Genomic DNA, 15,975 nt, shown 5'->3' on the forward strand with positions numbered 1-15,975 from the left:
CCTTTGGTGAAGGCCTGCACTGCCCAGTCATCGGAGACCAATGGTTACTCCATTCGCTCCATTTGGAAGCGAGATACGAACTCCCACAGCATCTCATTTTCTCTTTGTTTGATTTGGAAGACGTTGGATTTCCTTGTAGCCACCTTGATGGCACCAGCATTTGCCTTTATGAAAGAGTCTTCCATCATGGCAAATGAGTCTATCGAATTCGGAGCTAGGTTGTGATACCATATCATGGCCCCTTTCAAAAGTGTTTCTCCGAACTTTTTTAGCAGGATGTATTTGATCTCGTCGTCCCTCAGTCCGTTGCCCTTCAAAGCACAAGTGTAAGCAGTGCCATGCTCGTTGGGTCTGAGGTTCCGTTGTACTTCAGAAGGTCGGGCATTCTAAATTTCTTCAAGATCGGCTTTGGAGCAGCATTTGACGGGAATGGCTTTTGTACGAATTTCCTTGAATCAACACCCTTCAGGATCAGGGGTGCGCTCGGGATCAGGTCGACCCTTGAATTGTAGGTCTCTACCTTTTTGTCGTTAGCTTCTATCATTTTTTTGCTCGATTCAATCCTCTTTGTGAGGTCCTCGAGCATCTTCATAATAGCGGGGTTGGCTGCTGACCCGTTGTTACTCGATCTTTCTGGTACCTGTTCGACTCGATGAGCTGTTTCCGGTGCTGCTGTGCTTGGAGTTTTTTGGTGGCTTTGCAGTTGATCAATCGCCAGCTGTTGTGCCTGTAACATCTCAAAAATAACGTAAAGGCTAACCTCTTGCTCCTCTCGCGCTGGGATTTCCTGAGCTTCTTGGTTTTCTTGGTGTATACTCTTGTTGGTGTGGGAGCTTATGTCAACGTGTTGGGCGTTGCGCAAGACCACATCTACGGGAATTGGTTATGGTTCATCCTCAGGGTTTCGTGGTGGTACACCAATACTTGGAACCGCTACACCATTCTCTCCATGGTCCTCAAGACTGTTGTTTTCATGTGCGTTTACTGAGTTAGACATTTTGACCTGAAATTAAAGATTCTTGGACAAGAAAAAGTGTGAAGAATAACTTGCATTATGTAGTAAACCAGCAAGAAAACAACCACTATTATTTTATCCCATGGTGGGCGCCAAACTGTTTACCTTGAAAATGGTAATTTCAATTAGATTTGATTTTATGGTTCTAAACATACGTGATTTATTTTTATTCTAGTTGTTAAGCAGTAGATGCTAAGTGTGAGACTAGAAAATGAGATAAGAACTTTGAAAGCAGTATGTTTAAGCAAACCGAGTGGTTGAGAATCGAGGCCTCGAGCCAGATTATACGGGGCCTCGAGGTCGATCTAGATACTAAGCTGTGGATAGTCGATGAAGGACTAAAAGTTTTGAGAGATTTGATGAGGCTCTTTAAGATCAATAACGAGTAATAAATGAAGAACAATTAAAGAAATACAATAAATGTAAGCGATAAATGTAAGTAATAGAATCAAGGGAGAATGTGTTTAGGTTAGAGAGCAGAGAAAGTTCTTGTTCTTATATTGAATATATTTCTACAAAATGCCAAGGGTACCCTTTATATATGAGGGGGAATCCCAACATAGTACAAATGCATTTATTACAACGGTATATGGCTGGTACAACCATTTAATGCCACTGTACGGGCTAATACTAGCCTAACAGACTTGGTCATCCTAAATCAAGTGCCTTGGGAACTTCCCATTTTTCAATCATAACTACCGATCTGCATTGTCCAGAGGTCAAACGTTGATAACCCCTCGGGGTTGAACCTCGACCATTGTCTCGAGCCTTTGGAGACGTGCTTAAGAAGCGTCATAATGACTATAAAATCGGACCCTCTGATTTTTACCTCATACATATTTTTCTAAATAAATAAAGCATCTTTATTTAAATGTTTGGGTATCCATCACTACAAATTCAAAAGGATACTACAAAATATTTGACAAGACACACCATGCATGCTCAAATGGGAACTTAAACGTCAGGTTGAAGTAGACAACGGTGAGAAAGTTTTTGACTAAAATATCTTTGTTTGGTGTTTGTTTCATATGAGTAGTGCAGCACCATCTTCAGATTCCACCGAGATTTCTTAGCACCGTAGCAACGTGAGATTTTGAAACTCTAAAGGAGTACGGTGCAATCTTTTAAAGAATATCATACGGATTTTTCCCTACTCCAGGTATTTTAAGGTTATCCCTTCTTTCTTTTTGGCATGATCCAAACGATACAAACGAAACGAGCAAATGCACAACTTCCATAAATGAATCTAATAATAGAATTATTAGAGGTGTCTATTTTATTGAATTTCCATGTGTCATATTATTCTATCATCTATTCATGGGTCTCAAAAATACGTAAGTTGGTAAGGTTTGCTTCATGATAATAATCAAAGGTAAAATGGTCTTATGGCACTCCGAAAGATTTTATTGACGTACTTATCATGCATTGCATTCATTTACATGGACCCATGACCAGATGACATTATATACACGTATATATATATATATACACACACACACATATATATATATATATATATATATATATATATATACATATATATATATATATATATATATATGGGATATGGGAAATGGTTATGGCATTATATATGCTCTACCACCTGATCAACTAGTATATGTTGATGAGTTGCCTACAATGGCCGAGATGATATGATGGGATGCCCTCAGTGGCTTGATAATATTATGAACGCATATACCCATGCATGGTATGACTTTTATACGCATATTCATGACATTCAAAATATTAATAGATTCATAAAGTTGTTCAGACTTACATGTCGAGTCTTTTACTCCATGTTTCTCTCATTTCTATTATTTACTGATTTTCATTCCTTAAATACTCGGTACATTATTTGTACTGACGTCGCTTTTGCCTGGGGATGCTGCATTTCATGCCCACAGGTCCCGATAGACAGGTCGAGAGTCCTCCAAGTAGGCTATCAGCTCAGCGGAAGAGGCTGGTATGCTCTATTTACTCCGGAGATGCTCGTTTGGTCAGTATGATTTAGACTCGTATTGTTTGGTATGGCGGGGCCCTGTACCAACCTTTATGTTAGGTATGTACTCTTAGAGGCTTTAGACATATGTCATGTATACAAATGCTTGTATGGCCTTGCCCGCCTATGTTTTGAGTTTACAAATGATCATGTTGGCCTTATAGGCCCGTATATCACATGTATAAGTTGCTATATCAGGTTGGGTCGTTCCACACTAAATACTCCCCTATGTTTATTCTAGTTAGCCCATGATAGCCCGTTTGGCCCATTTGCCAATGAAAGTACAATAAGAAAGATATATTATATTGGTACTCGTTTAAGTAAGGTACCGGGTACTCGTTGCGGCCCATAGGTTTGGGTCGTGACAAGGGAGGCGAGCATAAATTTGAAGTCCCACTTGGATGGGAGTTTTTTTTAATCAAAGATCAACCTCTGAAGGCCCTCAGAAGAAAGGAAGTTAGCCTGCAAAGCGAAAGTTCAAATTAAGAATCCCGTCATAGTAGAGATCGAAGGAATGGCAAAGGGAACAAAGATCATATATCTGTTCCATTGTGCATGGCATTGTTTACCATACAATCTCCCGAGAGAGACTGTATGTTATTCCTATCTTTCTCTAAAGCGAGAGGCTTCAGGTAACTGACAAGTTCCGCCGGCCGGTACATTAGATGGCACCCGGTAGAGATCGAGAGGAAAATTCTCCTTATTCTCCGAGGATCTTCGAAGAGGGGCAAGTAGTTATGCCCCAAATTCCCATGGAATATGGACTGGGAGGATAAAGATCCTCCTCTCGGCGTCTACAATCGGTGGAGATGATGTAGCAGCTGCTGGCGGAAAAGGCATGATTGGAAAAAAAGGAGATGAAGCTGAGGGCGTAAGCGAGAGTTGGCATCTTCTACTAAGTCACTCTCACCATAGATCGCATGGGCTTCATCCTCGGTTGGGGTAACGAGCTCAACAGATTGAGCAATTTGTTGAATTTTTAAAGGTCGTATTCTTCTATGTAGAGAAGCCCTACCACGAACTCCTCCATTATCGCCGATCACCATGGTGTCTGCGAGTGGCTCGGGCATGGCGCTTTTTACCTTCTTATTTTTGCCCTCGATCATAGAGGAACATCCACTTTTTATTGCTTGTTCTCGTACCGGGGACTCCAAGAGGTTGCACCCACACCAAAAGTAGGTCCGACGACACCTGTTAGGGTGAAGGCCTCCTGCAACAACCTTGCCGCATCTGCGAGATCAGCCAAAACATCCTCCTCAAGAACGGTAAAAGAGACCTATGGAAGACCTCAATCACTAAAAGGAAAAGTTAGCTAGTTTTCTTATATGTGAGTTAAGGAACAAGAGAAGTTTGAAAATCAACTTACTATGATTTTTGGTCTTCCATCTATATTTGAGGGCCAGTTCTTTCCACCGGCAGGTCTCAGGCGTGGTTATGTCCAAAATATTCTTGACCCATTAGTCCAAGCCTTCAACCCTTGGTGGTGTCCACTGAGTTGCTGAAATAATGAGAAGAGAATGATCAATAACTACACAAACGATCATTAATTAGAGAAAAGACATATGTTGAACCTACATGTACGATTCTATGATTCGGGAAAGGATGGGTTGTAGCTGGGATGATATCCCTTGTAGCAACCACAACAAACCGCTCCCTCCAACCACAGTCATTGTCAACATCCATACTGGTAAGCAAAGCATCGTGACCACATTTGCTGAAGATTATCATTCTCCCACGAAATATCTTGGGGGAATAAAGGCTCATTGATTGGTTACAAGTACTTTACTTTATATTTTTATGATCTAACAAACTTACTATCCAGAACCAGATAGGGAACCTATTACACATTCACAAAACCTCAAGTTCACAAGATCCCACGATGGGATTCAACCGGGAACATGATCCAACTCTTCAATAGTGGAAGGAACAACTGAGGGACCAGGTCTCTACCAGTCCCGAGGAGACTGCACAAAGTAAACTTTCCAGTTGAAAAGTTGTTGCCTACACACGCTACTATGTAGAATAGTGTTGCAGTCAACCTTCCAGAAATACTTTTCACCTACCTTGCTTGCATCACTATAAGTGATGTCACATAAGCATATATGCATGCAAGGGAGGTAAAACAACTTACTTGAACATTTGACAAGCTTATTCAACGTGATTATCCAGTAAGCTAATGCTTCAAGAACAAAGAATAAAACAACTACGGACCAGTTCCCACATAGAGTTATGGTATGTCCTTAGTTGAGTTGTAACTTTGTTTAATTGTAATTCCTATCTAGTTTGTTTAACGGCATTCTGTAGGAACCCATTTGTATACCTTAAACCAGTGTGTTTAAGTCTTGGCTATAGTTAGTCATGTTGTCAAAGTCTTTGTAATAGAGTTATTGCAAATGGCTTATAATAGGTGTATTACAAGTTAGTGAGGATTAAAAGGTTAATTCCTAGGTTGCATAGGTTGTAATCTAAAAGTTTCTCAGTAGTGAAGTTGAAATCCTTCAAGGGTAGGTCGTGATTTTTATTTCCGTTGATCTAGGAATTTTCCACATAAAATTCCTCTTGCCATTTAATTACTGTTGTGTGCGTGTGTACTGTTTGATCTGATAGAGAACATGGTTCTCTATAGGGTTTGGTGGACTCTTATATTCTATCAAGTTGTATCAAAGCCGGTCCTTTCTATTAGGTTAACACCTAGAAAGGATCCTCATGGCTGCTCCTCCAAACTTCGAAGAAGGCCAATCTACTTATAGACCACCTAGGTTCAATGGACAGTATTATGGATAGTGGAAAACTGGAATGCATGACTTAATCATGGTTGAATATTCTAAGCTATGGAATGCCATATGTGATGGACCATTTTTTCCTACCAAAAACCTTGGCGACCCACCAGTAGCCATTTCTAAGACAAGGAAAGAATTCAACGGTGCAGATAAAAGGCCATAGAGAAGAACTTTTGTGCTAAAAAAATTCTGGTATGTGGTATTAGACTAGATGAATACAACAGGATATCAGCACGTTAGTCAGCCAAAGAAATCTGGGAAACCCTGCAAACAGCTTATGAATGAACAACACAGGTCAAGCAATCCAAAATTGACATGCTCACAACTCAATACGAGCTCTTCAGGATTCAAGACAATGAATCTATCCAAGAAATGCATACCGATTCACCTCCATCATTAATGAGCTTTAGTCTCTTGGTGAAACTATTCCAAGAAACAAGCTAGTTAGAAAGATCCTAAGCGTGCTACCCAGTTCTTGGTAAAGCAAAGTGAATGCCATTACAGAGGCAAAAGACTTACAGGAGCTAACTATTGATAAACTTGTTGGTAATCTGAAAACATATGAGATGAAAAAGAAGACAGTGAAAGAAGGGAGCCCAAGAAGGATAAGAACCTGGTCCTCAAAATAGAAAACAACGAGTCAAGTGGTGAAGATGGTGATGTGGAATATCTAACAAGTGAAGATGGTGATATGGCATATCTAACAAGAAGATTCCAGAAGATGGTGATATGGCATACCTAACAAGAAGCCAAAGAATTATGATCTCTATCATAAATGTTGCAATCTAGGACATTTCATCAAGGATTGCCCTCTCCTAAAGAAGGATTAGTACAAGTACAACTCTGATAAGCAACCAAAAGGAACCTAGTTCCTGATAGACGCTTCAATAGAAAAAACGTCGCTGACAATATTGTGAGACAAGCTCTTGCTGCATGGGGTGATTCATCAAGTGAATCTGGAGAAGATGATGAACTAGGTGACAACTCTATGATGGCAGTAGAAAGTGAATTAACTGAGTATGATTCAATTTTTGCTGTGATGTCTCAGTCTGACGATGATGATGAGGTAAATTTTCTGGATGTTCAAAGAAGTCTTAAATCTTATTTTTCTAAGAAACTGATGTCTTTCGCAAATGTACTAATCCACGCTTATCATAGTCTTGTAAATGACAGAGATGTCATAAAAGTTGAACTTGGAGAAGCAGAACAGTCTAGAGATGACCTAGTATTAGTTGTAGTCGATCTAAGAGAGTCAATTGAGAACCTGAAGAAGGAAATAAATGTCTTAATGAAAAGGATTGAAAATGTAGAACAAGAAAGATATGACCTCCTAGTGGTAGTAATAGACTTAAAGGAAACCAATGGGAAAACTAAAATTGAAAGTAGGGATGAAAATTGTCAAAAAGGAAAGGAAGTTGGAAGCGAGGCATACATTAAGCTTTAAAATGAGTTAAAAATAATGCAGTATAGAATGTTTGTTGAGCTTGAGAAAAACAAACAACTTCATGAAGACCTAGGTAGAGTGAAGAGTGATCTTGAAAAATTATTCAAGTGGACCTGGTCCTCTGATGCTATCACTGCCATGTACTCCAACAATGGGGGAAACAGGTAGGGGATTGGGTTTCAAAGGGAAAAGATCCCTTACAACCCTCATAGCAAGTACGTTACTATACCTGACAATTGCCTTTACACCCACTGCAGTAACAATGGGCACCTCAAAGAAAACTATAAGTCCAGATGTCAGTCATAGCAGAAAAACAAAGACTTTGCTGAAAAAGTAACTACTAGTTGAGAACCTGGTCCCTCATTTAAAAAACGCATAGTGCCTGCATGGACCAAAATATCCCTTATTGTGCATGGAATAGTGAAAGGAAGAAGCCTACAATGGTACATGGATAGTGGCTGTTCAAAGCATATGACTGGAAGTACAAATGATTACCTTTCACTAAAGAACCTGCAATGAGGGAGTGTATCCTTTGGGAATGGCAAGAAGGGGTACATTCTGGGAGCTGGAAGGATTGGGAAGTCTCTCTCTCACTCAATTGAAAATGTGTACTTCATGAACGGCTTGAAGTACAGCTTTCTAAGCTTTTCCCAAATACGTGACAAGGAAAACAAGGTCGAGTTTGGGTCAAAAATCTGCACAGTGATGAACCTGGTTACAGGTGAGGTGGTCCTAGTGGCAAAAAGATACAAGAATATCTATGTAGTTGACTTTTGAGTCGCTGAAGAATGGTGACCTAAGTTTCCTAAGAGCGGTTGCTGATGATACTGAGCTATGGCACAAGAGGCTAGGTCACGCAAGCTTCTCGCTGTTGAACAAATTAGTAAGGAAGGACCTGGTTCATGGTCTGCCCAAATCAAGATTCAAGGATCACAAAGTGTGTGATGTATGTGTACAAAGGAAGAAAGTCAGATCTTCGTTCAAGCCCAAAAAGGAATTCAGCACCGCAAGACCACTTGATCTCCTTCACATGGATCTATGTGGACCTATGGGAGTGCCAAACAGAGGAGAAAAGAAGTACATTTTTGTAATATTCGATGACTATTCGAGATTCACCTGGACCCTGTTCCTCAGGACCAAGGATGAAACCTTTGAAGTGTTTGTTGCCTTTTCAAAAAGATCCAAGTGAAGATGGGTAACAAAGTAGCATGCATTGGGTCTGATCATAGGACAGAGTTTGACAATGCCAAGTTCAATGAATTCTACATTGAAAATGGCATCACTCACAATTTTTCTGCTCTAAGAACACCTCAACAAAATTGTGTTCTGGAGAATAAGAATAGAACTCTTGAAGACATGGCAAGAACAATGCTAATTGACAGTAGGATCACAAAATATTTCTGGGTAGAAGGTGTCAATACTGCGTGCTATTTGGTGAACAGGTGCATGATCCGGTCCCTTCTGAACAAAACCCCATATGAACTGTTAAATGGAAGGAAGCGTAAGCTGACACATCTAAGAACTTTTGGGGTGTAAATGCTTTGTTCATAATAATGGAAAGGAAGCTTTTGGGACGTTCGATACCAAAAGTGATGAAGGAATCTTCCTGGGATACTCATCTCAAAGCAAAGCTTATCTACAATAAAAGGATTCAATGTATAGAAGAAAACATTCATGTGATCTTTGATGAAGCTGAATCTTCCTGGGATACTCATCTCAAAGCAAAGCTTACAAGGTCTACAACCAAAGGACTCTATGTGTAGAAGAAATCATTCATGTGATCTTTGATGAAGCTCACCTCTCTTGTGAAAAAGACAGACAGGCTGATCAAGATGGAGATCCCTTATCTGTGCCAGGTGAAGTAATTGACATAGCAAATGGAAAGGCAAACATAATGAGCTATGTCAAAGATTCCAGTGAAAAAGATGCAAATACATCTCTATCAATTGCAGAGAAACCAGGTCCCTTGATTACAACAACTGAAGCTGAAAATAGAATTGTTGATGCAGTTCAAGGAACCCCACTCTGTGAAGTACGAAATTCTCAAAAATCCCAGTCAGATTTGCCTGGTTCCTCTACCAATGAGACTCAGGCACCAAATTGGAGGTTCAAAAGTTCACATCCTCTTGACAACATAATCACTTCTCTTGACTCAGAAGTTCAAACCAGATCAAAATAAAGGAACTCACTTAACTTCTCTGCTTTTCTTTCCCAAATAGAGCCCAAAAATATAAAGGACGTGCTAAAAGATGCAGATTAGATCACAGCCATGTAAGAAGAGATGCATCAATTTAAAAGGAACAAGGTATGACATTTGGTTCCTCGACCTGCTAATCGAACCATTGTAGGAACTAGGTGGGTATTCAGAAACAAGTTGGATAAGTTTGGAAATACAACAAGAAACAAGGCAAGACTTGTGGTTCAAGGCTATAATCAGGAAGAAGGGATTAATTATGATGAAACATTCGCTCCTGTAGCTCGAATGGAAGCCATTAGAATTATGATTGCCTTTGCATCTCATATGGAGTTCACTCTATTCCAAATGGGTGTCAAAAGTGAATTTCTAAATGACTATCTAACAGAAGAAGTGTATGTCAAGAAGCCCCCTAGTTTTGAGTGTCACGAACACCCTGATCATGTGTTTAAACTAGATAAGGCATAGTACGGGTTAAAATAGGTTCCCAGGGCTTGGTATGAAAGATTGTCAAAGTTCCTTCTGGAAAATGGCTTTGCAAGAGGGAAGATTGACAACACTCTTTTATTGAATAAACAAGGAAGGAACCTACTCATTATTCAGGTGTATGTTGATGATATCATTTTTGGAGCCACAACTGACTCTCTCTGCGAAGAATTTGCTAAACTCATGGAGAGTGAATTTGAGATGAGTATGATGGGAGAACTGAATTTCTTCCTATGACTTCAAGTGAAGAAATCTAAGAAGGGAACATTGATAAGTCAGAAAAAGTACATCAAGGAGCTACTGAAAAGGTTTAATATGGAAGCCTTAGGTTATCGACACGCACAACAACTACTCATCTGGACATGGATGAACCTGGTTCCCCTGTAAACAAGACCATGTATAAAGGAATCATAGGGTCACTATTGTATCTCACTGCAAGCAGGCCCGACATTGTTTTTAGCGTGGGTCTCTAAGCAAGGTTTAAATCCAATCCAAAGGAATCTCATCTGAAGGCAGCCAAGTGAATACTGAGATATCTCAAGGGAACACAGGACCTGGTCCTCTATTATCCTTCAGGAGATAGCTTTGATCTTATTGGGTATGCTGACATTGATTATGCTGGATATCCGGTGGATAGGAAAAGCACTTCTAGGATGGCACACTTCCAGGGATCCTTCTTAATCTCATGGGGTACAAGGAAGCAATATTCTGTGGCGCTTTCAACTGCAGAAGCTAAATATGTAGCAGCTACCTCTTGCTGTGCTCAACTTTTATGGATCAAGCAATAATTAGAAGATTTTGGAGTATTCTTAGACAATGTGCCTCTCTTATGTGATAATGCTAGTACACTCAACATGGCAAAAATCCAGTTCAACATAAGAAGACAAAACACATTGATGTACGTTACCATTTCCTTATTGACAATGTTGAGAAAGGGCTTATATGTATGAAATTCTGTAGCACTAAAGACCAAATTGCACATATATTTTCCAAGGCCTTGAGCAGAGAACATTTCGAGCAAAATCGCCTGACATTGGTGTTGATAAAACAAAATTGAGAACCCGGTACCTCAATGATTGGCTATGAAAGAAAGGATCAGGTAAACTTAGCTAAAAGGTGTTTTCTAGTAAAGTCTAACTCATCTATATATTGTTACAAGTAGACACGCTTGATGATTACAGAGCAAATAAGCATTTGAAGTTGTACACTGGTAAAAAGGGCAAAGCTTACAGACAAGAGATCAGTTAGAGAACCTGGTTCTCCTTACACAAGTTAGTAGTTTCTATGTTCTCTCATGCACAATTCTAAACAATCAAAACAAAGTGTCACATCATCAGCATATTAGTGTTTAGTTTGCATCTTTTGAACCCAAACGCCTCTCCAACTATAAGACTGACCCATCTCCCTAAGACCTACCACCCTTTTTCTAACCAATCCATCTATTATCATAAATACATCCATCTCTGTCACCACACTTCACACATCAACACTTCCAAACCTGTTCCCTGTTTACTCTCTCTTCAGGTCACCAAATCTTCTCCTTCTCTCACCATGGCTGAAGATCAATCGATCTTTAGTACTATCGAGTCCTCCCAGTCGAAACACCAGCACCAGTCTCTCCTCCTCATGCTACTAATGACTAAAGCCCTAGAATACAGTCACCCTTACCCTTTATCTCCTCTCCTACTTATTCAAGTTCCTGCTCTCTCAAGAGTTACCCAACATCAACTCTCGCAGGAGGTGCTGCCCAGAGCTCATCTTTCACCTCTCCAGAAAAGAGGGATGTCATGCATAATGATGAGAATGAAGGAAATCAAATATTCTCAAGTTCTCCTACAGATGAAAACTTAAAAGCAGACCAAGTTGAGGGAAATAAGTTCATCGACTAAACAGAGACTGCTCCCAAACCTCAGTCCACCAGTGCCTCTCCGGCTTCTCTTGAGCCTATCATGAATCTGCAAAAAATGAAGCAATCAAAAATATGTTGTCCATCACAAATAAAGGGGTTTTTGGTGGATGAAATGAGGATGGTCTTAAGACTAAGGGAGAAACATCAAAAATTGTTGAGGAGTATAGTGAGCGTGTGCTTGTTGATTCTTCAACACAGGGAAGTACTATTGGGGAACCTGTTGAAGGACATGATTCGCCTTCCGTTCAGGAACCTTAGGTCAGTACTGACCCTGCTCTCGCTCCTCATTTAGACGTTAAGCCTATGAATGTAATCATTCCTGAGACTGGTCAAGCATCTGCCAATCAAAAGGAGAATAGTGAAGAAGATTCTGATGAATTACCAATCGCAAGTCTGCCTAGGTGAAGAGTAGCTGTTGGGGAAGCGCCCACTTCTAAGCGACCCACAATAAGGTTTCAAAAGAAGGAGGCTCTTGAGTCTGCTCTTAAGAATAGTCAGACTAAATCAAGGAGGAAACAATTAGTGAAAGATGACAAAGATGTAAACAAGGAGTTAGTTCCAGTTATGAGTGTGGATGAAAGAAGAAGAGGAGGAACCTAGTACGTTGACTAGGAAGATGTTACAAAAGCATGGTCTTCTCAAACCAAAAAGGAGATCTTCTGCATCTTTGAAATGTCGGACTTGGATTACTGATGCTGCTGCCACTAAGACTATGGGGAAAGACTCAGCTGAAAAGTCTGATAACAAGAAGAAGGGTGTCCGTAAGACTGCTAAGAGAAAGGCTGATAATACTGGTAAACCTGGTTCCTCAAAAAGGTCCAAGGCTGATGATCCGGAAGGCGCTTGGAAAGAAAGATTGAGAAGTCAAAAGGTACTATGGGGGCGTACATTCACCTCTGATGTTTTGGAGAGGGCTGGTATGAGACAACTTGTTGAAATCTGTGATTTCCAACAATGGACAAACTTGTTCACATGTGATGCTGCTAGGGTATATGAGGAAGAAGTTCAAAGCTTTTATGCCGACTTGTACAAAGTTAAGGATGGTCGTATTTGTGCCTTGGTAAATGGTGTTGATATGGTATTGGACGTTTCCTTGCTTGGATGTATTCTTGATGTGCCCACTGAAGGGTTATCTAGTGTTCAAGGAGTGCGTACTCAGAACTTTATAAATGCAATCTTGAAGGACAGAGTGATTTAGTAGGGGGAACGAGTTTAGAAGAAGGCCCTTCTTCATGTTTACCAATTGATATTGGAAATGGTAAATAAAGTGTTGCTTCCTTGAGCTGAGCGACGATCCATCACCACTCGTGTAGACCTGTTCCTCATGGAAGAACTGGATGACTTTACTACCATCCATTTGCCTAGGATCATGATAGAGCACATGAACAAAGTGGCTGAGTTTAAAGATAGTAATCATGGGCTGCTATATGGGTTTTTTCTTACCAAGATCTTCAAACACTTCAAGGTTCCTCTCGGATCAATTAAACTGGGTGGCAAAAAGCAAACTTTCTCGAAAGGCACTCTTGAAGAATTTGAGTGGATAGAAAAACTTGGAGGGGTTGCAAGCATTTCAACTATTTCTCAGTTGATCAATGCTCAAAACAGTGCTACTGCTGAGATAAGGCAATTGCAAGCATGAAATGCTATCCTTGAGACTCAGATAAGTCAACTGCAAGAGGCAGCTGGTTCCAGTCATTCTCAGAATGAAGAGGTTGCTAGCCTGACTAAGGAGAATACTGATCTCAAGAAACAAGTGGAGGACCTGAAAGAAAAACTTCTCAATGAGAAAATGTCAGAAAATGCTCGTATGGATCTAGTCCTCCAAACAATCTCCTCTCCTTCAAAACCTTCTCATCCCAATGCCTCTTAGATTCTTTCCCCTCAGTGTCCAGTATCTCCGTGTCAATTCTTCTGATGATATTGTGTAATACTTCTATTTGTTTGTTCTACTGTGTGTATGTGGTAGTAATATTGATTCTGCTCCTGCTGTAAAATCCAAAACTTTGTTAATACAAGCTTTTTCCTTATTGTTGTTTGTACTGTGTTGTTATGCTCTATTCCTAATCATGATTGTGTGCACATATGTGGCATGAGTTAACTTATAACTAGACTTCCTTCTTTCTTCACTGATCTTATCCTTTTATGATGCCAAAAGGGGAAAAAAATTGCACTTATTAAGGGGGAATGCAGAGCTTCAGGGGGAACTTAAAGTCTTACTGGCTCTTTCTAGGATTATAAGTTTGTCATTATCAAAAAGGGGGAAATTGATGGGTTACCAGTACTTTACTTTATGTTTTGATGATCTAACAAACTTACTATCCAGAACCAGATAGGGAACCTATTACACATTCACAAGATCTCAAGTTCACATGAGGGATTCGGCCGGGAATATTATCCAACTCTTCAATAGTGGAAGGAAAAACTGAGGGACCAGGTCCCTACCAGTTCCCAAGGAGACTGCACAAAGTGAACTTTCCAATTGAAAAGTTGTTGCCTACACACGCTACTGTGCAGAATAGTGCTGCAGTCAACCTTTCAGGGAATACTTTTCACATACCTTGCTTGCATCATTGTAAGTGATGTCACATATGTATATATGCATGCAAGAGAGATAAAACAACTTACTTGAACATTTGAAAAGATTATTCAACGTGACTATCCAGTAAGCAAGTGCTTCAAGAACAAAGAACAAAACAACTACGGACCAGTTCCCACATAGAGGTATTGTATGTCCTTAGTTGAGTTGTAACTTTGTAATAGTTCTTTAATTGTAATTCCTATCTAACTTGTTTAGAAGCATTCTATAGGAACCCAATTGTAAACCTCAAACTAGTGCGTTTGAGTCTTGGCTAGAGTTAGTCATGTTGTCAAAGTCTTTGTAATAGAGTTATTGCAAAGTGGCTTGTAATTGGTATATTACAAGTTAGTGAGGGATTAAGAGGTTAATTCCTAGGTTACATAAGTTGTAATCTAAAAGTTGCTTAGTAGTGAAGTTGAAATCTTACAAGGGTAGGTCGTGATTTTTAATCCCGTTGAGCCGGGAATTTTCCATGCAAAATTCCTCTTGCCATTTAATTACTGATGTATGTGTGTGTACTATTGGACCTGATAGAGAACCTGGTTCTCTATAGAGTTTGGTAGACCCTTATATTCTATCACTCATCAATCAAGCCAGGGAGAGCCCCTTTCCCGTATCCTGGCATAACTGCCGAAGGCAAGCTACCATCCGCCACACAAAAGGGCTTATCTGTGCCAAGCAAACACTATAGCGGATGCAAAATCCAAGATTACAGAGTCAAGTTCCCCACTCAATGAGAACGGGCCCAAAGTGATGGGGTACGTGTAAACTTACGTAAAACTCTTCTTAGTGAAGGTTACCCGCTCCGCTAAGTCATGAGTGATTATGTTCAAATCATGGCAACAACAATCTTAGTAGGGATGCTAGAAGGATGGATAGGAGTAGGGTATACACCAACAGCCCATGCGCGGAAGCTAGTAGAAGAGAACTTCTCTTCGAATTCCTTTGATGTAGTAATCTTTTTTGAGGATAATGGTACTCACTGTCGGAGGAGCAGCATCATCAGTGCTTTATTTGTTCTTTGAATAACTGGAGATTTTTGAAGAAGAGGCCATAGTTGGCAGAAGGAAGTAAGGGTTTCTCTAAAGAAGGAGGTTAAAAATAAGAGTGACTTTGAGTAAAAAGAGTTTGAAAAATTATGAAGTGAAAAAATAGAAGATTGAAGTATATAAGTAAAGGAATTGACGGCTAAAATCGTAGCCATGATTACCTCGAGAACCGGCAAACGTATTGCTAAATTGTGGGATGAAGCATGTTCAGGACATTCAATGTAGAGAGACGTGCGTCTAATCAAGCGTTAGAAACTTTTCAGAGGGAGTTAGTAAATTTTCCGCTAAGGAAGGTATCTTTACCAACTTCCCGATGATACAAGGATGTGCCACCGAAAAGCAGGGGGACTATCCTTATAGGATAAAATCGGTCCATATTAAATTCTCATATAATAAAATGACACGTGGAACTTAAGATAGGCGAAAAGCAAGAACGGTGGATGTCAAGACCGGGGTAGCAGTCTCAATTAGCATCGGGAGACCCCCCCAAAGGGGATGTTGCTCGTGAAGAGAAATGAGTG

The sequence above is a fragment of the Nicotiana sylvestris genome, chromosome 1 (genome assembly GCF_000393655.2).
Source record: "Nicotiana sylvestris chromosome 1, ASM39365v2, whole genome shotgun sequence".
NCBI classification, from domain to species: domain Eukaryota; kingdom Viridiplantae; phylum Streptophyta; class Magnoliopsida; order Solanales; family Solanaceae; genus Nicotiana; species Nicotiana sylvestris.